This window comes from Zonotrichia albicollis, chromosome 6 (assembly GCF_047830755.1).
Source record: "Zonotrichia albicollis isolate bZonAlb1 chromosome 6, bZonAlb1.hap1, whole genome shotgun sequence".
NCBI classification, from domain to species: domain Eukaryota; kingdom Metazoa; phylum Chordata; class Aves; order Passeriformes; family Passerellidae; genus Zonotrichia; species Zonotrichia albicollis.
In genome coordinates, this window is record NC_133824.1 from 35459244 (window position 1) to 35483185 (window position 23942).

Here is a 23942-nt window from a genome sequence, read left to right on the forward strand (position 1 = left end):
AGTTCCTGTATTTCGAAGAATTATTCTCACTGTATAGAATTTCTGGACTTTTTTAACACATCCTAATTGTTAAACAGCTTCTTTTTTTTATTTTTTAATTCATCATTTTTGGTGTGAAGAAAATGTATTGATGATGTTAACAATTATAGTACAAGATGAAAACATAAACTATGCAAAAAAAAGCAAGCAAAATAATCTTATTTTTTATATATTGTGATCAATTTTGTGACATGAGGCTATGGATTTGGACCACCAGAGAGAAATAGTCTCTGCCTTTGTCTTCCCCAGGAAGTGTTGTGTGATCCTCTTTCCTGGGAATGGCTAAAAACCTGCCTGCCCGTGGGAAGTGGTGAGTGAATTCCTTCTTTGGCTCTGCTTGCCTTTACCTATTAAACTGTTTTTATTTAAATCCAGGAGTTTTCTCACTTTTGCTCTTGCAATTCTTTCCTTCATTGCACTGGAGGGGAGGGTGGGAATGGGCAAGGGCCTGGATGGAGCTCAGCTGCCAGCTGGGGCTAAGCCATGGCAGCATGACCCTGGTGAATCTGTGTTTCTGTACTGCTCCTTCCCCCTGGACTACTGGCTTGTCGGTCTGAACAGCAGACAAATTCCAGCCATTTCTCAAATAGCTATCAAGCTATTTCATAAGAAATATTGATTACAATAAAAAGTTCAGAGCTTCTCAGTCTCTTGAGGGTTCCTTGTTCCTCAGATGTAGGCCCACACATTCATCATCTCTCATTTGCTGAGTCTCAGTTGGACATTGAAATTGTGATTACCCCATTCATCTTTGTAATATCTTCAGGAAGAGGGACAGTGATGATGGTGTGTCTCCCTGCCTTCCACTGCCCTGCTTTAGCCCCAGCCACCAGTAGGGATGGTGACTGCTGCACCCAGCTTACTCTGGACTTTGGGGGATGTATAGCAGCATGATAGCCAGGGGCTGTCTGGATCAGTGACCCAGATGTCTTGCTGGTATGCAAATACAACTGAATCATCTGACTTTGCAAACAGCGGACAGCCCAGGGCCCGCTGAGCTCTCCTGCACAGCAGCAGGCTGTACGTCACGATCTCCCTTGGGTGAGGCACCTGCCAAGGTCATTCCTTGAGGCTGAGACTCCTTGCTGCAGCTCGTCATCAGTAAGTGATTGGTGGCACGCTTAACTCTGACATCACCTCTAGTGTCTGGGGACCTCAGCGAGGGCAAGTTAAAAGGCTGGGGGAGTGCTTCTAGACAACAAATGACCACAGGCCTTCAGGATCAAGGTAGTGGTGGAAAAGGCACCTGCTTGTGTATTGCACTGTATATAAAACCAGGAACTATGCTCCTGTAATTGTCTTTGACTTAAAAAGCACGGTACATGGCTAAGGTGGAATAAATGCTGTTACAAATAAATGAATGCTAATGATAAATAATAAAACTACTAAATGTCACAAAATTATGTAAAGCCTGGCACAAAGTTTGCTGCAAGCACTAGTGACTTATTAGAACTGCAGTTCAGCAGCTGCTGATTATGTCATTTATGAACTAGAACAGACTAAGAACAGTAAATTAGAGAATTTACAGTAGGCTGGCGATAGATCAGAGTGTTTTAAGGTCTTCCTCCAGGGATGCTTTGTTCACCACAATTTATCAGGTGTTGAAATTCACAGAAATGGCCTTTGAAAGAACAGACTTGACTAGCTGTTGATTTTAAGCCATACTGTTGAATGTTTTATAAAAGTTCTCTGCTAAGACTTTTTGTCAGTGATGCATATAAGTAAAGCTTTGATATAATGTATATGCTATTAATTCTGGTTCATTGTAATAAGTTTTATCTCTGGGCTTGAATGCCTCAAGCAGATAACCACTCTTACTTTAGATTTTGGGGCTAGACTGACATTTACATGAAAACCAGGTTTGTGTTTACATTTTGTGTTATGCAGCCTCATAACTTTCACGTCATCAGTGCAAACCAGAAGTAAATGTAAGTTTCTGAAAAACACTCTATGAAAATGGTGGTATTTGTATCATGCAAAGGCCTCAGGAGATTTAATACCACCTTTGATGAGTGCAAAGCAATGGGACAAATTTAAAATATCAGTGCCTTGTTCTAATTTGCAATTTAAAAACCATTGCCTGGGGTAAATTAAACTTTTAATGGCCCTGTAAATGAAGCTGTGGAAATTTTCATGACTTAGGTTCTTCTTGGGCCTCTTCCAGCTGAGTCTAATAAATTCCAAAATCAACTTTCTATGTGATATCCCCAAGTCTGTTTTCTTTCTACACCCTCTAGCAGTTTTCATTTTCTACTGCTACCCCTGAGTCCTTGAATTGTTCCAACAGTGTAACAATTCTCTTATGGGTTGGTACCAATATACCATGACTACTACAGCTGCTTGCTTTGACAAAGGCTGCTGTTTATTTCTGTTTTTTGATCAGAAGTCACTCATCTTTTCCAGTTTGTGTAGGTGGCCATCGAATCTTAGTATGTGTTGTATAGGTGGCCTTTGAGCCATAGTAAAATCTATGTATTGTATAGGTGGCCTGGCCCTGGTCCTGGTTGTTCTAAATGGGCTGCAGTTGTGATGTCCTTAATTGGGTGGCAGCTGTGGCTAATGAAGATAACTGGGGTAAAAGGGGTGGGTTGGCTGGTCAGGGAGAGCCTTGGAGGAGTCCAGGTGAAGGAACAGCAACAGCACTGCTGTGAAGAGCTGCTTGTGAGAAAACCACCCTGAAGGTATGGGACACTAAAAATATAATAACAACAAGTTTGTATGAGCAATTTTGGTGATAAAAATCTAAAAAATGAGGAAAGTGCCATTTAAGTATCTTTGTTAAGGTACTTAGTAAAAACCAAAAGTTACATGGATGAAAATGAAAATGTCTTTCACATGCAACTCAGGGCTGGAAGACCTACAATGATAAAACAATTACTTTGGTAATTAATTGCAATCTTTCAGTTGAGCACAGTAGTATATAATTTTATGAAACTACCTAGCCAGAAAAAATAATTTAAAAAAATCATTTGGGAAAAATATTTTCCAAAAACAATGGAACAATTTTGGGACAATAGATGATTTTCCTCTTGACTCTACAGTCTACAGAGAAGGTGACAGACTGATATTTTAATGTTAGCTGCTGTAAGAATTTTCCCCTTGAAAATCTTTTAAATGAGAATTACAGAGGACTCTATGCCTTTGTGACATCCAGCTAAATATTAAGTTGTCCCAGATTCTGCTCACTTTCCTTTTCTCCATTCTACTTCTTTTTTTTTTTTTTTTTTTTTTTTTCTTCCCATCAAAGATGGTGTTACATCTCCTGAGTCATCCTTTTCTGTGTTCTGGAAGTCTGGTCACAAGCCTGGAGCAGCTTTCACCACCTTATCAGACAAAGTAGAGCAATGGGAAGGTGTCAGAGCCATTTCCAAGTGCTCACTGTCATGGAAAGGGTAAGGAAGCACTGCAGGCTGAAAGCAGGGCTGACAGGAGTGAGACTGTGTGGTGCTGAGGATGTCAATATAACTGAAAGACACAAAGCTGATGATACCCAAGTACCACAGATAGTAAAATTATTTTCTTTCTCATATAAGAAATGACATTGTACATTTTATTTCCCTGACTGCATAGCTCACTAGAGTAATTCAGAGAATTATGAAGACTGCAGTTAACAATTTTTTCTCATGTAAAATGAGCAAAACTTCTAGTAAATTATAACTATTCAAGCAATAGAAGGCCTAAATATATATTTAATTGACATTGAAGACAACACAGTGTGCTTACATAAAAACAAATTATTATTTAATCTGTAGGCATGATTCAAATCTCTGCATTAGTCCTGCATGAGAATGTGGGACAGCAACAGCTTCACGTTTTGGGTATGGCAATATGGCACAGTTATTTCATAGCTAGGAAGGAAGGTGCAGGGGAATTTTTGATGTTCACTCATGTACTTGGCTTCAGTCTGTGTTCATATTAGTGCATATATGAAGTGACCTACTTAGCTTCAATCTTGTAGTAAGCTTTTCTTTTTCATAGTCATTAAACCCTTATTTTTTTTTTCTTTTATAGTAAATTTTGGAACTTTGAAAGTATTTGGCATGCTGGTAATCACTAGGAAGCTTACATGGTTAATACATTGTACTTTCTTCCTCCTCTTTGACTTGCAGAGTTAGCTTTCTATTGGGATCTTCAAAATTCAGTAACTTTCAGATTTTTTTCTAGATTCAGATTAAGCCAATCCTTAGTGTCCTCTATTTTTGAAGTTTCCAGCTGCAGCTCATGATAGCTTTGGGGTTCCCATACTAATAATAATTTGATGCATTGGCATATGTATATCTCCTTTAAATCCAGGCTTACAAGTAATTTACTAAAATAATTCATAATTAATTGAGTTTCTAATTTGCCTTTTGGTGAAGCACCCCTGGATGCACAGCATTAACAGTTCTATTGAAGTGTGGCCTGATTAACTGATTAATAGATTTTGCTTTTTACAAGAGCTTTTTACATATGTGAGCATAATTCTATCACTTTCAGGGAAAAATAGAGTAATTGAGGTAGAGAAATGCTTTGGTCTTGTTATTTAATTAATTTCATGTTCTGTGAAAAAGTCAGATTGGCAACTCTGAAGAGTCAAGTTCTCTTTATTCACAGCACTATTGAGCACTGAGCTGATCCCCCCACCTGGTACCCATATCTCCCTTGTGCTTACCAGTGTGCTCCAACCCCAAGCAGAATCAACCTAGAAGGATCAGTTTATTGCAGAATGCTGTTTTGTCTTGAATTTAATAAATTAAATTCTTCTTATTTTCTAATTATTTTCTCTATCTCCCAGAGTTCTTTCCTGTGGTATTTGGCTAGGATTTGCCTCTCCACATCTCTGGAAAGTTCAAAGGTCAGCTCTTTTATTAGAATAACGATGGGTTTGGAGTGCAGGAAGGTACCATTATACCCTTGCAATTTAACATAGAAAAGACCATGGTGGCTCTACCTTCTTTGTAGGAAAGAAAAAGAAAATCTCTCCTAATAGGCACTTGCTAAGAAGGTAGACATATTTTAAGAAAATATTTGAAAGTGCATTCACTTGTATATCTGGTATATGGTTTCTTGAAATTTTCCAAAATCTATACAGAAATAATCTGAGGATTTATAGTGATACTTTGTATATTGCTAGTGATAACTATTTGTAGGAGTGACAGATGTCTCCATATTCCTACAATTTTTAACCCAAAAAGAGAATGCTATTTGTAAAGCGCCTGCAAAAAAAAAAAAAAAAAAAAAAAGACTAGTTTTGTCTATTTCAGATGAACAAGGAAAAGTACATCAAACTGTCATGAAAATTACAGGTACTTTAAAGAAAGAAGTACATCACTTCCTATACAGTAGCATTTGAAATTAAGAAGAGACAAATGATAAAACTGTTGTTCATTACCATAAGTAATGAAGGCTGGCTGGGTTTGACAGGAAAAGCTTCATTGTCCATAAAGAAATAAGCTGATATATAGCAAGCAACTAGTGCCACAAAGCCGGTGAGGAAAATGCCATTTATTTTAATGAAAATTGCTTATGTGTACTTGTTCCTAATTTCCTGACATGAGCTGCAGTGTTGTGCACATTACTTTATTTCTGGCCTTTGAAAGTATTTAAGAGTAGACATTTCTACATTTTGTAGCATACCTTAGTTATTTGGGGCTTTTATTTTTTGTTTTCAACTCCTCTTTAAACACTGCGTTTTGTGGTTGACTTGAAACACTTTCTGAAATTTTATTATTCTGAAATCATTTATTTCATGCCTTTGAGACATGTTGCTGATGCATGTGACTCCTTCACATTCTTTCTTTCTTTCTTTGCTCTGGGCTTTTTGGCAGAGATGCATGTAAGTAAAGCTGGTACTGATATTAAGGTTTCACAGTTTCACTGCTGATGGAGATCACCATACCATCTCATCCCAGTTTAAATTTTTTCAGTTCTTCAGTGGTTATTTTTACACAGGTTAGATCCTGAAGGCTGTGTTTGTTTATGCTGATTGCCATTCAAAGTGGGTACAGAGTCAAGTGTCCTTATAGTAACATTTCCTTGCTCTGTGCTCCTTTCCTGTGACTTACCTGAAACACTGTAGGCAGTTAAGATGTGTTTCATTACAATAACAGGGCATCTCCTAAGCCAGGGAGTATTCACAGCCTAAAATATTGACCTTGGAAAATAACCTTTCTTTCTTCTCTACTGATTGAAGTTCTTGCTGACTAACTGCTATAGTGAATAAATCTCCACTACATGGTGCAAAATATATCTTACCAAAGAAACAAGCCTGAGTCCTCTGTTTCCTTGAGGGGAAGATCTGAATGAGCAAGCAGCAAAGTTTTATCCCTAAATTGTGTTTACTTCTAAAATCATATCTTTCAACCATGACACTAAAGTCCTGGAAATGCCTTTGTAGCAGAAAATTGTGGGGGGATCCTTCAGCTGTTACTGTGATTCACTGCTGCCTGAAGCCCTTCATGTCTTCCCAATGTCAGGACTCGTGCTCCTTCACCTCTCCTGTGTATCACAAACAGTAGTAATTCTTATCTGTAGCTCTCTACTATTTCAGTGAATCATTTTGATCTCAGCCTGAGCAGCTTTCTAAGGTAACTCTCCTGTACTCCTGAGGCAGCTTTGCCAGGACACCTCAGTCCCAATCTTCGACATTGCCAGTGTCTGGATCTCTCTTGCACAGAGATGCACAGACATTGAAAAAATTCTGTGGTGCTTTTGAAATATGCAAAAGCGTGAAAGAAAATATGAGCATTCCAAGGAATTTTAATGAATTTTATTTCTGTTTTTATGTTCTTTTTGTTGTTGCTTTTGATTATGAGCTTTATGTCAAATCAACTCTCTCTGGTATATCTGCCTCCTTTTGTAGGGTTCTGGATGGAGAGCTGACACTTTTTTGGAGCCAGCATAGTCAAACTGGCGTGCTAGCCTCATCCTTTAAAGCAATTTTGAAATATCAAGTGAGATTGTAAGTAATGTTACAAAAAGAAAAGCCCAAGTACTTTGAATCTAAAATGTTCTCTCACGCTTTTTTTCACCCCCAAGAAGATTAAATTAGTTCAGTACAGCTCTGGTTATAATGATCTGGTTCCTGATGCTAGTGTGATTAAGCTGGGTACATTAAAGTAAGCAATGATAAATTAAAAGCACAGTAGAAATCTTAGTGGGTGTGAACAGATGAGTAATCTTAATTGGAAATAAAATATGCCTATTATTCTGTGCTATAAATGGGCTTTTATAATATAAATTGAAGAGATAACTACTTGATGTGTGATACAGTGACACATCAGAGAGAAGTTCAGCACAAGTGTCTGTAGTAAAGGCTTTTCTTAGTTCATTAAGGACAAACACAATCTTCCAAGGTGCCTCAGTAGCATTTCTTTGCATGTGCAAAGCTAGTTGCAAGCAATGACCTTTCTGGTAAACATTCAAAATTTTCATAATACTTTTAGAAAACACCTTGTAAATACTTTTCTTAAAAGTGGTTTCATAGTATATTCACATTCATTCTTCTTCTCAGCACTTTTCAGACTAAATAACACAGTCAGTACTCTTTTGAAATCCATGTAAAATGACAGGAATCTGAAAGTAAAAAGTGATTACCTAAGGCCCAAAGCATCTAAGAAAAATCTATGTCTTTCAGTTTAATAGTTCCATATGACCAATATGTATGATGGGATTCTCCATACAGAGTATACGAAATACACTTCTCATGATCAGTGTTTGAGATTGGTGTTCTCATGTTATGAGAACTTGTTTCTTATTCTGAAGTAATATTCACTATTATCTTCTTCATTAGTAGAGTCTCATGAAATTTCCATTATTCTCAGTAGGAAGAGAAAAATGGTCTGTGTGGGTTGGGTTGGCTTTTGATAGCACAAAACCTTATTTAATCCTATTAACTCAAAACTTTCCAATCCCTGTCAAATTTCAAGAGCCTGTTACGTACAATTCTAGTTGTGAACAAACTCTAAAAAATGTTTATTCAAAAGAGCAGTTACAAAATATCTCCATTCCTGGGACCTAAGTATTTCAGAGCATTTGGTTCTCTAGAAGGAAGTCTAAGGTGTAATTGTCACTTCTACCACATATAACTTTGTTGACCTTAAATGAAATGGTAGTCTCAAAGAGTGTAAAACCCAAAAAATTATGTCACTACAACTATGAACAAGAATGAGAAAATTAGTCCCAGTTCTTTTCTCTGGAAACTAAAGCTCAAAATTTATATAAATGAGAGATTTTTTGTTTCTGAAACAAAGATTTGACCCATAGAGGCAGAGGACCGGTGAAAGAAATGATCATATAACTTCTACTCTAATTAGGCTGCAATACAGCAATGAACCAACCTAGATAATTAACTGAACAAAGAATAACCATGTCAGCTCTGGGTGCTGACAGCTGGTGCTCTGTGCTTGCCAGCATGCCCTGTTGTGTTAAATTTAGTTACACTGAAATATCCTGCGTATATTGTATTGGAATTAAAAGATTTTATTCTGCTGTAAGGAGCGCTGTTCTTCATGCAGCTCAGCAATCTGAGGACTGAAGGTTACAGGGACAGAGAACTCACTAAGTAGGAAACTATGATCTAATAACTTTTTTTCTACTTTACACCTCTGACCCTCATTTTAAAAATTATTCACATGCAGGTGACTGCCAAATTTTTGCTGTCTGCTTTATACAACATTTACGCTGATCCTAAACTGCACAGGATCTGAAGCAGACACCTTATGAGTTCATATATCACATTTATAAGTATCTCTAGAGACAGGTAGTGCAGAGATACAGATAATGCAGAAAGATATTCTATAGACTGCAAGTTTGAGGGCTTGTAGTTTTGAATTACAAGTGGAAAATAAGGTATGTTCTGCTTTTGCGCATGTTTTCCTTATGCCAGTCCAATTTCACTAAAGCATAATTTATTTGCTTCTTTCCTGAATTATAACAAAATTAATCTATGAGTTAATCCCAAGAAACTTTGCAAAATTGGTAAGTGTCCTGCTTTAGAGTCACTAACCCTGGAATCAGTTTTTCTAGTTGGTCTAAGGAAGACTGTGTTGATCCTTACATTCAATGTATGTTGTAAATCTTATGGATCATTTCCATTTTATTCTAGCACCAGAGGCAGCAAGTTTTAGAGTGACCTTTATTCTGTTTGCTTCTCAGTTAAGTAAATTACATCATTGTGTCCAGTTTGTGCCTTACTAAATCTAAAATGAATACTTTTTTGCCACTCTCTACAAGATTAGACAAATATTAATGAAAACCTCAAAGTATGTTATTCATTTTTTTCCCTGTTAAATCTATAGATTTATTCTTTTTTTAATAGAAGAATTATGCTGGCTGCAAGGTGAGTGGATTTGAATAATTGAATTAGTACACAAGCAAATTCAAAGCCAACCCAGTATTTAGTAGAGATTCAATGCATTTGCAATACCTTGAAGTAGACTCTCAGTAAAAAAATAGTAAGGCTTCCTCTCTCTTAGGAATTTTCTGAAATCAGAAGGCAGTGCATGGAGAATTTAAGTGCCTATGTGTAAACTAACACTAAATTCCAGCTTTAAGCAAGATGATTATAACCACATGATCCTATTCAACCACCCCTTTTCCTTGTGCCCCAGAGCTCAGGAATTTGCAAGAAAATGCTTCTTGTGTGCAGTTAGGAAATATTTATATCTACATACAGGATAATCTTTCCAGTTGTAGTTGGAGATGATGTTGTTTTACCTTTCTTATTATAACAGTAATTGTTACAGTTGTTAAACAAAAAGGTGAAAATTCAGTTAGCCTGATGTAGCTAAAATCTGTCTCCTAGAAGACAATCTTAATCACTAGGCTCCAGATTTGACGATGTTTCTTGAACCTAGCCCAGAAAGTGTTTGCTGGCTCTGAGTCGAATGGCACAGCTTTTCTTGTTGACATTCTTAAACTGTATTCTTGCTCCCAAGCTGATGTTTCTGCTATGCAAAGTGACAACTGGGAACAGCTCTTGGCACATTCTGTGAGTGGGGTTTGATCTATGCCAGCAAGGTCAAACACTCCTTGGGAATAATCAGGGGAGAGCGTTTCCTAACAGATAAGTAGATGTGACCATTCTAGATTCAGGTGTGAGCTATGGAACTCGTGAGCCTGGAGCCTTTCTTTGTGTGCTCAAATGTGTAACTTGAAGGACAATGGACCTTTGAAATGGAGCACTGCCAGAGGCTGCTGACATACACAAGGTTAAGGACATGCATGTGAATTATTTTCATTGATAAGGACCTAGCAGTTTAAGAAATGCCCAGACAATACCGTTCCCGCACACGTTTAGAAGTAATAATTTAATAACAGAGTCCTAAATCTTTTGTAGTATTTACTGGTAGATGTGTGCATGCCTTTGGTGGTGTTCTGTTAACAATTAATTCACAAGGATAATTATATGCTCTGGCAGGGATATAACAGTGAACATTCAACTTTTTATTAATTCCAAGAGATTATTTTTAACATATGGTTGAGAAATTCTTCATTCTTTACTCGGTTTTTTTACTTTGCTTTGTCGTTTTACTTATGCTGTCTTCGGTGGACAGCTTCAGTCCATTTACTTGGCATGAGGCTGTCAGGCTTCCTCACTGGATTTATCAAAGGCAACCACACAAATGAATAAAGTTCAGACTGACCTTCTCTGAGGTTATACAGTTTAAACAAATTCACATGGGCCTTTTGTTGACAATAACTCTCCTTATACACCTTGCATTGCCCTCTTTTTTTTATGTTCCCCTCAGACTAATTACCGCCCTTTAACCTGCAGTGACTTTAACATCAAATCTCTGCTCTGCAGCTATCAGTTGGGCAAGTTGAAGTAAATGGCTTAAATAATTTGGGACAGTAGTAGAATTGGAAGACCATTAATAGGGTTTTCTTCATATGTTTTATTAGCTGACACTGCCACCCTGTGAATTTGTGTCCTTCCTCCTAAATAGATATACACGTCCATTCGGAGATGACATGGTCTGTGTTTCTGCCTCTTGTCACTGAAAATAATGAGCTGAAACTTTAGTGTGTCTTTTAATTCACAACAACTGCTTTATTTCATTTTGTGTTCCTTAGCATGACCTAGAAAAAAAAATTAAGTGTAAGAAATATAAACTATTTAGCATCAGATTTTGCATATGACAACCAAACTAATGATTTGGTAATTATAGGCTTCCAAGAAGGCTGACTAATATATCTTGAAATAGATTTGATTTGATCAGCTATTGGAAATTACATCCTTTTTAAGGAGCTAAGTTTAGAAACTTGTTCTCATATCAATATAATGCATTTGCTCCAGTAAACATTTTTCTTCTTGGTATTAGCAGTTCCTCAATCTTAAAGAAGTATTTCTTTCATCTAAATACCTTAATTTTTGAAGTAAGCTGTCTAATTCCATGAAGGTACTCTGTATGGCTCACATCAACAACTCATAGCTGCCTGTTATGCAACCAAAGCTGTAAGACATCCTTGGCATGTTGCAGGTTTTTCATAAACACTGGAATAGGATCCATTATCATATCTGTCAAGCCATAGTGTAAGTGAAAAATATGGGCTCTGCCTCCTAACTTACTGTAACAAGAGTCCTGGAAAGGCATCTTTGTGGCTGTCAGTGTGCATGTTTCTCTGGTGCACTTAAATTATTTTTTTAACTCTCCAGCTTTTTATGTGACAGTATTGCAGGAAAGTCCAAGTCCATATTGGGTTGGATGTTTTCTGAAGTTCTTGTGGAAATCAGCATCCGAGATAATCAGTATCTTCACAGGCCAAGGGAGAGTAATTATTCTAAAATATCAAAACAGCTATGGGAGTTTTGTGAGGTTTTTCACTGTGTTGCAAAGCTTTCAGATCAAATGTCTCCTATTTGTAGGCAGAAAACTAGGGAAGAAGGGATCTGCTGTTCTTTTAGCTTATTTATTAATTATAACTTTGTTTCATTTTTATGAGTCTTAAATCTACAAATGCAATTTGTGGTCTGCTACTCATACTGGGAGTTTTGTTTCACATTCATTGATTTTAAAGATTCAGTGGCCAGGTTCTGTTTCCATGATGTCTGCAAAAATCTTCTTATTCTCCTGGAAGTGGGGGAAGTCAAAAATGTCCTCCTATAGACTACAGTAACATTGATGAGGAGGGTTAAGGAAGATATACTTCAACAGCTGTTACTTATTCTTTTTGCATATTGGAGAAAAAAAATCTTTAACCTCTAGACAAACACTCAAATACTTTTCTCAACAGTTGCATTCATATGAGAATAGGGGCAAAATAATATTTCTTTAGCAGAATGAATATTTGAGAAATATAAGGTACCAATTCTAAATCCTTCAATATTAGTCTTGGAAAAATCAGGCAATGAAGTACCGAATGTATAGCTGGAAACTTTATAAAATGTCTTTTTGTTAATTAAATTAAAATTCCCACAGAAATATTTATCTTCTAAGATCCTGAAATGAAGAAAAAACTTTGGTGAGCTTTCCCATTTTTTAACCTCTTAAAAACCATACTGCAATCTATTAAAACAAGGATTGTGAACAGGGCTGTAAGTGAATGTTCACACTGAAATACTCAGAGGGCATTGCAGAGCCACTTACCTGGTGTCAGTTAAGATAAAGCAGACAGACTGGTAAAAAAGAGATTTCCCTTTTCTGCAGCACACTTCCAAAAGCAAAACTTTTCTTAGCCGTTTTGGCTTCATTTAATCTGTAACACACTGTGATAGGTGTTAGTAAGATACAGAGTGTGGCAATTCAGCTTTCTTTATTTCAAATACAACCTAAAATGGGTAAAATGAGTTAGCTAAAAAAATATCCAGGTGTCTTTGGAATAACAGGGCCAGTGCTTTTAAAAGCCGGGATGTAAGAGAATTATAGTACTGAAGAAGCCTGTTTTGCCTATATTATGGTTTTCTAAGTCATTAGAAAATAACACTATCACTATAGCTGTTAGTATCCAAGTGCAGAGTAGGTTATATTGCCTATACAATTCCAGACATGTATATGATAGAGTGACTGAAGAGGTTAATTATTAAATGCAAAGAGGTATTTTCATGATTGAGGAGTCCTTTATGAATAAAGTATTTTTTGGCTTTAGTGAGGACTTAAGATACTTCAGGGATTTTACTGAGCCTGCCTTCTTAAAAGTAGGGTGACTTTCCAACCCACAGATGAAGAGGATAGCACCTACCTTTCCAAGCAACTTCAATCCCCACAGTCAGAAAAATTCTGCAATAAGAACAAATGGATTTCAGATGTCTTTTTGTGCTGGGACAAATTTGATTATAACATTATACTTCTCAGAAAACCATGCCAGCAATTGGGTGATGATGGGTTCTTTTCAATCCTAAGTTCTTTTCATTTCTTTTAAGATCAACAGTTTTGAGTTACTATGCAACCATGGGTGACTTGTTTTCACACATAATTCAGAGTACTTAAAATCTACAGCCACCTTGAAAGATATGTTGCTTCAGTAACACAGGGAAAGGATTAATACATGCTTTGATAATAATAAAATGATATGTAATATACACATAAGTCATATAGAATATTCTGAGTTGGAAGGACCCAGAGGGATCATCAAAGTTCAACTCCTGGCCCTGCACAGGCCACCCCAAGAATCTCACCCTGTGCCTGAGAGCATTGTCCAAACACTTCTTGAGCTCTGTTAGGTTTGGTGCTGGGACCACTTCCCTGGGGAAGTAATTGGATTGTTGTTGAATAATTTGTTCCAGTGTCCAAACACTCTCTGGGTGAAAACCTTTTTCTAATATCTAACCTAAATCTGCTCTAAAGCAACTTTGGGCCATTCCCTTGGGTCCTGGCACTGGTCATTTCACTGGTGAGGAACACTGGGCTGCTGTGAGGTCTCTCTCAGTGCCTTCATATCCAGGCTGAACAAGCAGAGCAGGACAATCCCCTCCCTTGCCCAGCTGGTGAAGCTGTGCCTGATGTCCTCTGGGACACAGCTGGCACTCCTGGCTTCCAGGGCACTGGCGACTCATATTCAGCTTCCTATTGTACTTTGACTTGCTATTTTACTAAATAAATACCCTGATTTTCCTAGTCTCTGATGGCTGCTCAACTATTAAAGTAATGGAGGTCATTTGTTTCCACTCTTTAAAGTCAAAATGATAAAATTTGTTTCAGTTCTTGTGAATCCCAAGTAAACATAGCATCTACTCCTAGTTTCAGTTTTGGTTTCTCTGTGTTTTTGACAGCATATATCTGGGCATCTCCCAAACCTTAATATTTCCTAAAAAGCTTCTCAGTTTGCTGTTTTGTGGGAATAGATATGTTTTGGGTTTTTTATATTATGCCCCATTTTTGCTCCTAATTGTTGTGTTGCAGTAGGGATCTTACTGCTCCTCTGGATATTCAATGGCTAAATTTTACATTGTGTTTAGATTCTAATGGTGATTGTAGTCTTTTGAGTGCAGTTTTTATGCAGAGTGTCAGTTAGAACCCCTCCACTCAGATCTGAATCTTTACATAGTTACATGGATATACATTCTCAAAAAATAACCTTATGTGAAAACTTTAATGTCCTGGATATGTACTGAACCATATTGAGGGGCCAATGTAATGAAATCAAAAAGGTCTGATTGGATGTGGATATTAGAGTTGAAGTTTTTTCAGGTATTTATGTAGACCGGGATCAAACTGTGTCTAATCTCCAGATGACATTAGAAATCATAAAAATGCATGAAGAATCTTTTAAGTTTTGAAAAAGTAGTAAAACCCTGTTGGATCAGTTATTGTGTTCCAACTTATTTGACTGCAATAGGAAATACATAAATATGTCCAAGGACAAAACCCTACCTTTGTGGTTTGAAATCTTGATGACACTGTACTTTTTTTTGGACACAAAAGGTGTTAAATAGTTTCAGAGACCTGAATGGTTCTGTAATGAATCTCAGTAATGAAGAAGTTACTCAGAATGAATGGAGATAATTAACAGATTGAAGTTGTGCAAGCAACAAGTAATTGGATTGTTGGTGGATAATTTGTTTCCAGAGACATTTTTACTATCTGGTCACATGCTATATTTTGTTCTTATCTGTATATTCAAAAGAAAATTGTCTTCAAATCTTGGCTTATCCCCAGTGTGATCTTGAATATTAAGTTACTAGAAGAGCAGTAGGTACCGTTTAAAGGTATTCCTTTTAGCAGTTGTCCACAAGTCTCATTTTAATTTTAAATAGCAATTGTTTCTATTTTGTTATGATGGTTGTGCTGTCATGATACCATAGGGGTTGATGCAATGATTGTTTGTCTATTTGTGGACACTGAACACAATATTAGTAATGATGGTCTTAAATAAGGGACTATGGTAATCTCGTCAGAAAGGCCAATAGGGAAACTGTCCAGAAGTTCACGGGATCAAAAACGCTGATGGGAAAACGATAGATATGAAATCAGAAGTGACTTATTGAACATGAATTTGCACACATTTCTGGACTCTGGTATAAAGATAAGCCTGGATCATGCACAGTCTGACTTAAACCTGTCCTGTATTTCTTTCCTTTATACATGGTAGATCTGGGGCTTCTTTTCAGTCCTATAATCTTGTCTATAAAATATCTTTTGTTTCTCTCTGTGGAAGAGTTGAAATTGTTGTTCTTTCCCTTCCCTTTATGCTCGACCCTCATACGGATAACATTACTATTTCATACTAGATTTAACTTTTGCCAAGTACAGTTTTTGTTCTTCTGCATTCCATCATTTCCACATATATTTTTTTTTTCTTGCCTTTTTTCCTATCTGGGTGATTTTTAAATAGTCCAAGAACTATGCATAACGATTTTTAAAAATATGTGTAGTCAGTGCCTCTGGCCAACTTAATTTGATTGAGTGTTTTTCAAGACTAATGTTAGTGTCAATTGTATTTTTTTCTCCTTAGGAATTATTTTTATGACTGTAACTTGGTAATCCATAGTCCTTGAAAGCAAACCAAAGTACATTGCTTTTCTGTGCTCTAACTCAACAATCCAGTCAGCTAGAACAGGCAAAATGGAACACACAGCCTAATAACATTTACATTGATTGGATGTGAACTTCAGTTACTGCAGTCTAGCTGTGCCTAGAAGGATTGGGAATTTGGTGGATTTTCATTTGTGGTTTTGTTTAAGAGAGAGGTGGTGTGAAGACAGTGTGGTTCTGTATTGATGATGGGTACTTAGAATCTTGTCTGACTTATTCTCTGACTTCTTCTCCGGGGTGCTTAAAATTCCCTTGTCTTGGCAGAAGTACATTTCCATTAGGAATGGGACAGTACAAATTTCCTTTTAGTCTGATGAAGACAGACAATTCTGGTTTTGTATTATGAAGAACTGTATAATCTCTGACTAGATGTCACATAACCTGACTGCCACTTACTGATTGGAAGAGCTTGTTCTAGTTAACCTTTTATCATCTCCAAATATGAGCATTTGACAGAATGATATGAAAAGTAAATATTTTTCACCATTATATGAAATTTCTTTTTAACCACAGAAATCCAATTAAGTTTACACAGTCATGTCCTCCAACATTAAAAAATGCAGTCAGAGATAATACCAGTTAAAAATTAGGTGTCTTTAATCAAAATTTGAAAGGATCTTGTTGGATCAAGGCCTGACTTGTTAAAGTTTGGTGCATCTGCTTGTCGCTAAGAAGAGCAGTGAGTTATATTCTGTGTTTTATAATTCATTTGCTCTGGGTTATTTCAAATCCAAGTTTTTTTCTGCAGGCATCAGGAGATGTACATGTCTTCTCTGATAATGATGGCTAGAAGCATGCCATGACCCTGAGGACCCTTTTCTCTACTGATCTATATTATTGCAATGTCAGGCTCCAATGAACTTGTTGTCTACACCATATAGACAATTTTCCTATGGAATATTTTTGGTTATAAGTTTAATAAGGGTGGCAATTTTTTATCTGATTTAATTGTTATAGAAGTTATTAATAATTATTACACCAAATAAAAAACTATGGATAGATAAAAAGAAAAGGACATACTTTGTCATTATTTGAGGCTTTATTGTTCTTAGGACAGCTTGGCAAGGTACATAAAAAATGATCATTGCTCCACCTTACTCCCACAGTGAACAGTTTATTAAATGAATATGCTCAGGATTATATAATTGGTTAAATGAATTCTCTTCTGCTTTGGTTGAAAACTGCCACTCTGATTGCACAGACTTTACAGGATAGAGTGCAACTGCTAAGCAAGTTTGGTTTTGGTTGGATCAATTCAGAAAGGTAAAAACAGGCTGATTTGGGCAGTGAAAATGAATGTATAGGCCATGGTGTGAAAAGGTTAAACTTTCAGCTACAGAACAAATATGAAAGCAAGGAAAGCTACTTTTGGAGAAAATTAACTGAAGAAAAAATGGTTTTAAGAGTCTACTTAGATTCCATTAGCACGGTTTCTGATGCTTTTTGAGCTTTTAGTATTGCACTGTGTAGGCATCCTACCAAAAAAAAGAAAAAGCCAACAGGAACCAAGCACAGTTAATACAACTGGCAATCATGAAATGACACATGAGTTGAGAGAAAGCGGAGTATGGGCTTAGTGTACTGGGCAAACTCAATGAGAAGTCCATTATCACATGGGAAGACTGCAAAACATTGCTTAAACTGCATTAAAAAGAAGTGGCACTGTTTTATTGCCCAGGGCCTTCTTTTTGCCAGCTGTTGTTTCATATTGAAGTGCTTTGTGGAGATAGAAGATATTAAAACACAACACAAAAGTGAAAGATGAAAGATCTAGTTCAAAATTTTGACACAGGGATTAATTCATAACTCAAATAATTGATTGGTGGAATTCTTGGAACGACTGTAATCCAAAGCCTGAGAAATTACTCAGCTGTGAGCATGTATATGAGGAACCAGACATTAATGAAGATGGGCTGTGTCAGTAGATGAAAAGAATCAGGAGACATTTTATGCAAGAAGTCTCTTTCTGTATGAGGCTGAAAGATGATGACTGATTTCCTAAGGACATATTTGTTATTTTAGGGAAAAAAAAACAAATGGCACACCTTCATTATCCTAGGGGACTTTAATCAGAGAGGCTTGCTAAAATGTTTACCAATATTTAAATATTGCTAGAATTTCTAAAAATTATAGGTTACATATTCATCAATCAAAAGAGGCAGTCCAAGGTGTAAGAAAAAATTTTTGTTAGGAATGATTTCATTATGGAAAAAACCCTGTGATCTAAGTTTTATAGAGAAAAAATAACAGAAGGGAAAATGCAAAATGTTTCTGGGAGTCACATTAAAACTATTTTATTATATAAAGGAAAAAGTTGAAAACATTCATATTTTTAAAACTATATATTGTTTAAGAGTAGAAGTGGAAGCAAATTGATAACCAACCAAGAAAAAAGGAAAATTACAGCTTTTATTGTAATACAACTACTTAAGAGAAAATGGATAAAAGGAAGGAATAAAACCCCCTCAATGACAGATCTTTGAGAAACTTTTTAAGAGTAAAGAATTTTCACAGCAGTACTAGTATAGTATAATATTACTTTTTAATTTAGAGAGAAAAATAACACAAAATCCATATAGCACACTTTAAAGAGCAAGGTAGTAAGTCTGAAAAATACACCACAAACTCAGTTGCTGTATTTTCAGAGAGAGAAAAAAGTAATTGTTCATTGTCTGTGTGTTATTAGTATCCATGGCTTGGAAGGGGAACATCAAATCATAGGTGACAAACTTTGAAAGTGATACAGTAGTTTGTGAATTAGCAATAAGAAAGACATGTCCCTGGCACAAAACCATCTGGATTCTTTTATTAGTTGGCATAACTAAATAGAATATTTTATTGTCATCAAATAGAAAGGCGTTTGTAAAGAGCAGGAATCTGAGCAGTGTTTTCTAGGCAGGGAACCTGAAACTGAGACCACAGGCCTTCCTTCCATACTACACTTGAGAGGACTAATGCCTATTTTATATTTGTGTATTTTGCTGCCATAATTACTATTGGCATACTTTAGCCAATTCTTGTGCACTAGCTGGGAATAATAATGAAAATTGGAGAAGGTTCAAGTAAAATCTACAGTGTTCTCTTGGGGACTGATATCCTGAATCTTGCTAATTCCAGTTTAGGATTTTCCAGTTATTGATTTTCCTCTGATTTTACTTAATCTGTTTTTTCAGTCATTATAGTCCTGAGTTGGAGATCAGAGGTAACTACAGACATGGGAGCATGGTTTATGTGGTTAAAATCTGGTAGTGGCAATAGGTTGGTATTTGAGTAAATCACCAGCTTTGATTGATAATTTAACTTTTGTTAGTTGTGGTTTGCTCTCTGTCTTTGAGCATGACACTTGTCTAAGTAAAATGTGTGTTTAAGTGTATACATTTCTCAGTGTTTTACTGTGCTTACCAGAAAAGATTTCTTTTTTTAATTTCTAGTGAGAAAATAGTGAGAACCTGATAAACACTCTATTATGTGGGACTGAAGGTCTATCTAGCCCACTGTTCTTCCCCCAGCAGTGACAACAGCAGGTTTTACTTTTGTCAGGAACTGTGGTGATAGGAAGACACAAGAAATGTTAAAGGAGAGAAAAGCCCTTCCCATATGCTTTCCCCATGTCCTCCTCCTCTTCCCTCACACTTTACTCACCTCTCTCAGCTCTCCTCCTACTCTGTCTTCACCACAGAATTTTGCAACTCAAAACTTTCAGCTTTTAGGAAAATGAAATTTTGCTCTTGGCACTGCTTGTGTTTTAGAACTGTCTTTATTTTATAATGAATATATAGGAAACTGACTGATGCTTAAAATACTAAACTGTATATTAAAATAACAAATACTTTGATAAATAGAAATGAATCTCCAAAGTGAGGCTGATATAGATGTAAATGTTTTGATGTAATTCCCAAAAGTGAGCTGTTAGTTTTGATGGCACGTAGTGCTGCAGTGGCACATATAAAAAGGAGAGAAGTGTTTTCCAAATGAAACATTGTTGCCTAAACAGTGGAAGTGGGGAGTAAACCAGAAGACAACGCATGTCCACCTAGGACATCTGCAATTGTGTGTTGAAGAAGTTATTTATTCTCCAATATTTAACATATAACAGATTTCTCCATTTTATGTGACATAGTCAAAAACTTTGCAATAAAACAGAAGAGCAAAACTGCTTAGATAAGACTTGAATTGAACAAGATAACATCACATCAAGATGCAATCTACTGCTGAATTAAAATTGGGTAGTAATGAGTAATGCTGCATAAATATAACAGACAAGTATTTGGGAACACTCATTTTCAGTTGAAGAATGAATTTACTTTTCAAACATCTCCCTAATTTCATGGTCATTTCTGTAAAACCAAGTTTAGCATTCTACAAGCATGAATATCAGTTGATATTTGTATTTGAATGATGTGCAGATTCCTTTTTCATAAAACTTGCCAGATCACATTACAATTTCTTGTGGTCAGAGAAAGCACAGTTTGAAACATTATGGCCCTCATTAATTGATAAAATACTTCTAAAAAAGCCTTTCAGGCACTTGTTAAAATGTTAAATTCTACAGGCTTCTGATATTCTGTCATGACCTGCTCTATCTGTGATGAAAACATAGCATCCGTTTAAGTGTGTACATGAGCAGTAACAGAAAGTTTTGAATTCTAGAAAGAGTTAAAAAGCTCTTTTCTATCCATCTAAAATAAAGTCAAAGTGATAAAAAGAATTGTCTAATAATTCATGGCTTTCTAACATACCAAGAAATGGAACCTCTGGAGAGTGAAGCATAAGCACTCTAAGTTTAGATTGGAAGCGAGGTCTTTGCAGTAAAAGAATGTAAACTTGCATTGTTCACCCAAGGCTTGGCATTTCATGCCTCGTGCAGGAATTACTGGGTGAGCCTCACTGACATTGTGCTATGCATTATTAGTAGATCTAAGCCTTCTGATTGTAGAAGCAATAAAAGCCTCTCAATCCACCAAAACCTCTCAAGTCACTTAGACTACTCAGATGTGTAAAGCCAAGGCTTCAGTGTTCTGCTTCTTTCTTCCTCAAGCTCAGCTGTTCTATAATTTCAAGTCAATGCTCTCAGCCTTTGCTCAAGAGCAGTGAGCACGCTTTCCCCAGCTGGCACAGGGTTTGTTCCTTGTTCTGTTTGAATGATAGCACAAGCCACACGTAACACAGGAGGGGTGGGCCAAATGAACATTATATTGTTTTTAACTGGGGGAGTCATGCTTACGTGGTAGGGCAAAAAACATGAAACACACAGAAGTTGCAGTAAACACTTATCAAATAGGTAGCAAAAAGGAAAATTTCCTTTGTCAATGCTTGCTTGCTCTTCTAGTCTGCCTCATTTCTGACGCTCAAGAGAATCTGTCTTCAAAGGTATTTAAGACAAGAATAAAATTTCCGACATCTCAGGAATAGAAAGAACAGTGAATAATGAGGAAATATTTGTGTTGCTCCTCAAATCAAAGCAAAACTTGAAAGCATTCATAAAAAAGACACCCTGAGTAGCTAAACCTGTATTAATACCAGAGGGATGACAGGATGATTTAAAACATAGTTACAATTCATTTTGAAGTGTTCAAAGGTGTAATCTCTAACTGGAGGTGATCCTTCCTGAACTTCTACATCTTTTTATTTGTCTTTTTCAGGGTCATAAGTACATGATTATCTCTTGCGAACTGAAATGAGAATATGCAAATTAAATACTTCTTATACTGAAGGCAGACCTAAAAGGCTTGCTTTCAGAGAGCACAATTTTCATGAAAATGCATATTATTTTTGACTGTCATGATGCAACTTGAGAGACTGATGCTAGTAGATCAGTGTATGATATTGAATCTGATAATTTTTCAGTTGAAGTTTATCATCACAAGAACTGAACACCTCTTCTTCAGACCCCTTGAAAATGTCATGGATGATCTCACATAGACTCTAACCATCTAACTGGGTCAGTGGGTGGGTTTTTGTGTATTCAGCATCTAAAAATGCAAGATAGAGGTCACAAGTCCTGATAAACAGACCCAATCCATACACATATTGAAAAGCATTAGTATGGATTTACCTTTGTTTTGTGATCTTAGAAAAGAGCTAAAAAATTCTAATCACTCCACTTGTTTCCTTGAAACAAAGAGTGATTTTGGGAAGGGGAGTAGGATAATATTTCTTTTTTTATACTAGATTTGTCAGCCATGGTGAAGAGCTTCAACCCATCGGATTCCGAGTCACGCATGATAACTTCACTGCAAGGAAACCACAAAGCAGGTAATGTACCTCTTTGGCAAAAATGGTGTTGGAATGGCTTGTCGACTAAATGTCCTAGGAGACAAAAGTTTGCTACACATTAGTATTCACCTTCCCTGCCGACAAAAGCAGTCATCCAGCTACAATTCCCAGACTTTCCAGCCTGTCTCTTCCCTCCTGCCCTCCCTCTTTATCATATATAAATGGGTTTCATGTTTCAGATCTGAATGTAAATGAATTATTAAAAGTGTAATTATGAGTACATATTTACACTTCAAAGTAAGTGTGAGCTGTTTGCTGTTCGCAAATATGATTGGTTTAGCAGAAAACTTAGGTCCATTTTTTCTGCCTCTTCATAGGAATTTTCTCTTATGAATCTTTGTAAATCTTACATACAGATGTAAAAATAGATGAAGCTATCCTCTAGATAATCTCAAATCAGTAATTGTGAATAGAGATGATAAGAAGTAGGAAAAAAATAATTGAAATAATTTCATCCTACTTGGTTTTCTTGGTGTTTGAGAGGTGGTAACTCTAATTCTTTTTCTGAATTCATAAAGGTCATTCTTGATATGGTCTTTATGCTGTAGATTATCTATGCATAGTACACCATGTCAAAATGTCATTTAATTTCCAGAGTGTTTAATTTCCAATTTTGTAAGGGTTTTCATAGTTTTAATGTCTGTCTGTATAAAATATATATAAACCTGGAGCTCAGATTTTAGGGAGAATTAAACACTTAACTTCTATATATTCCCTTGAAAATTGATCTCTCACATTTTCACCCGTCCCCCCTACCCTTTTAAAATTTGTATTACCAGCTATATAAACCTTCAATTTTTAATCTATTTTTAAAGTCTGAATTTTGGTCTTAATGATACCTTTTGGGATTGACTGCTGCAAGTGGACTAGATATTATACACAGTCTTTTTATATGTTTTTATCTCTTTTAAAAAAGCATTCAAACAATTAAAGATCTTTAAAGCTGACTAATATTATCTTACAGAATATTTATTCTTCAAAAACAGAGAAGCAGGTTTTTTTTATTTATTTTATTTTTTAATGTTTATGTATTCTACCAGGAATTTGTGTTTCAGAAACTGTGCACATGTTAAGAAATAACATAATGCATCTTCCTGTCAGAGTTATTTTTTACTTCCTCAGTAGGAGTAATATTTTATATTCCTGTTACCAGATATTTTTTCTGCAAAATCAATACTCTTGAGTGACTCAGATGTCACAAAAACCTGTCAATAACACAAACAATTAAAATTTCTTGCTTCAGTAATAATTCCTTTCAATATTTTTTGACTATTAGCATCTGAAACCTCAAGACATTTGTCAAGTCATGTTGGCACAGTCTTTTTAGAGAGCATCTCCAGGTTTATCTTAGCCAACAGTGATTCCTTGTGGAATATTTTGCAGAGAAAGTCTCATTTCAGCCAACAAAAATCCTCTTGGGTCTGAAGCCCAGAGTGTAGCAGTCTATATCACTGGTGCTTCAGCCCCCATAAGCATCTCAGGAAGTCAATAAAACAGGAATTTCTTCTGAGAGGAAAAACATTAAATTTTGAAACCACTGAATTGTCAGGACAGTTCCTCTTTTCCCCATTTATGATACATGTTTACACAAGATGAGCAAGAGTTTCTGCTTCTTTTGGGTATTTATGGATATGTGAACTGACAAACACAAGTATTTGATTTTACAGACATGTG

General features: G+C 36.1%; 1 long non-coding RNA gene across 1 annotated transcript in view; it reads left to right on the plus strand.

The window, feature by feature from the left end:
* Positions 1-286: 286 nt before the first annotated feature.
* The window catches only part of LOC113458986 (uncharacterized), a 37132-nt gene continuing 13476 nt past the window's right edge, over positions 287-23942 (plus strand). The window contains exons 1-2 of the long non-coding RNA XR_003379740.2: positions 287-349; positions 22164-22247. This is a non-coding gene — a long non-coding RNA (uncharacterized LOC113458986). The remainder of the gene's footprint in view (positions 350-22163; positions 22248-23942) is intronic.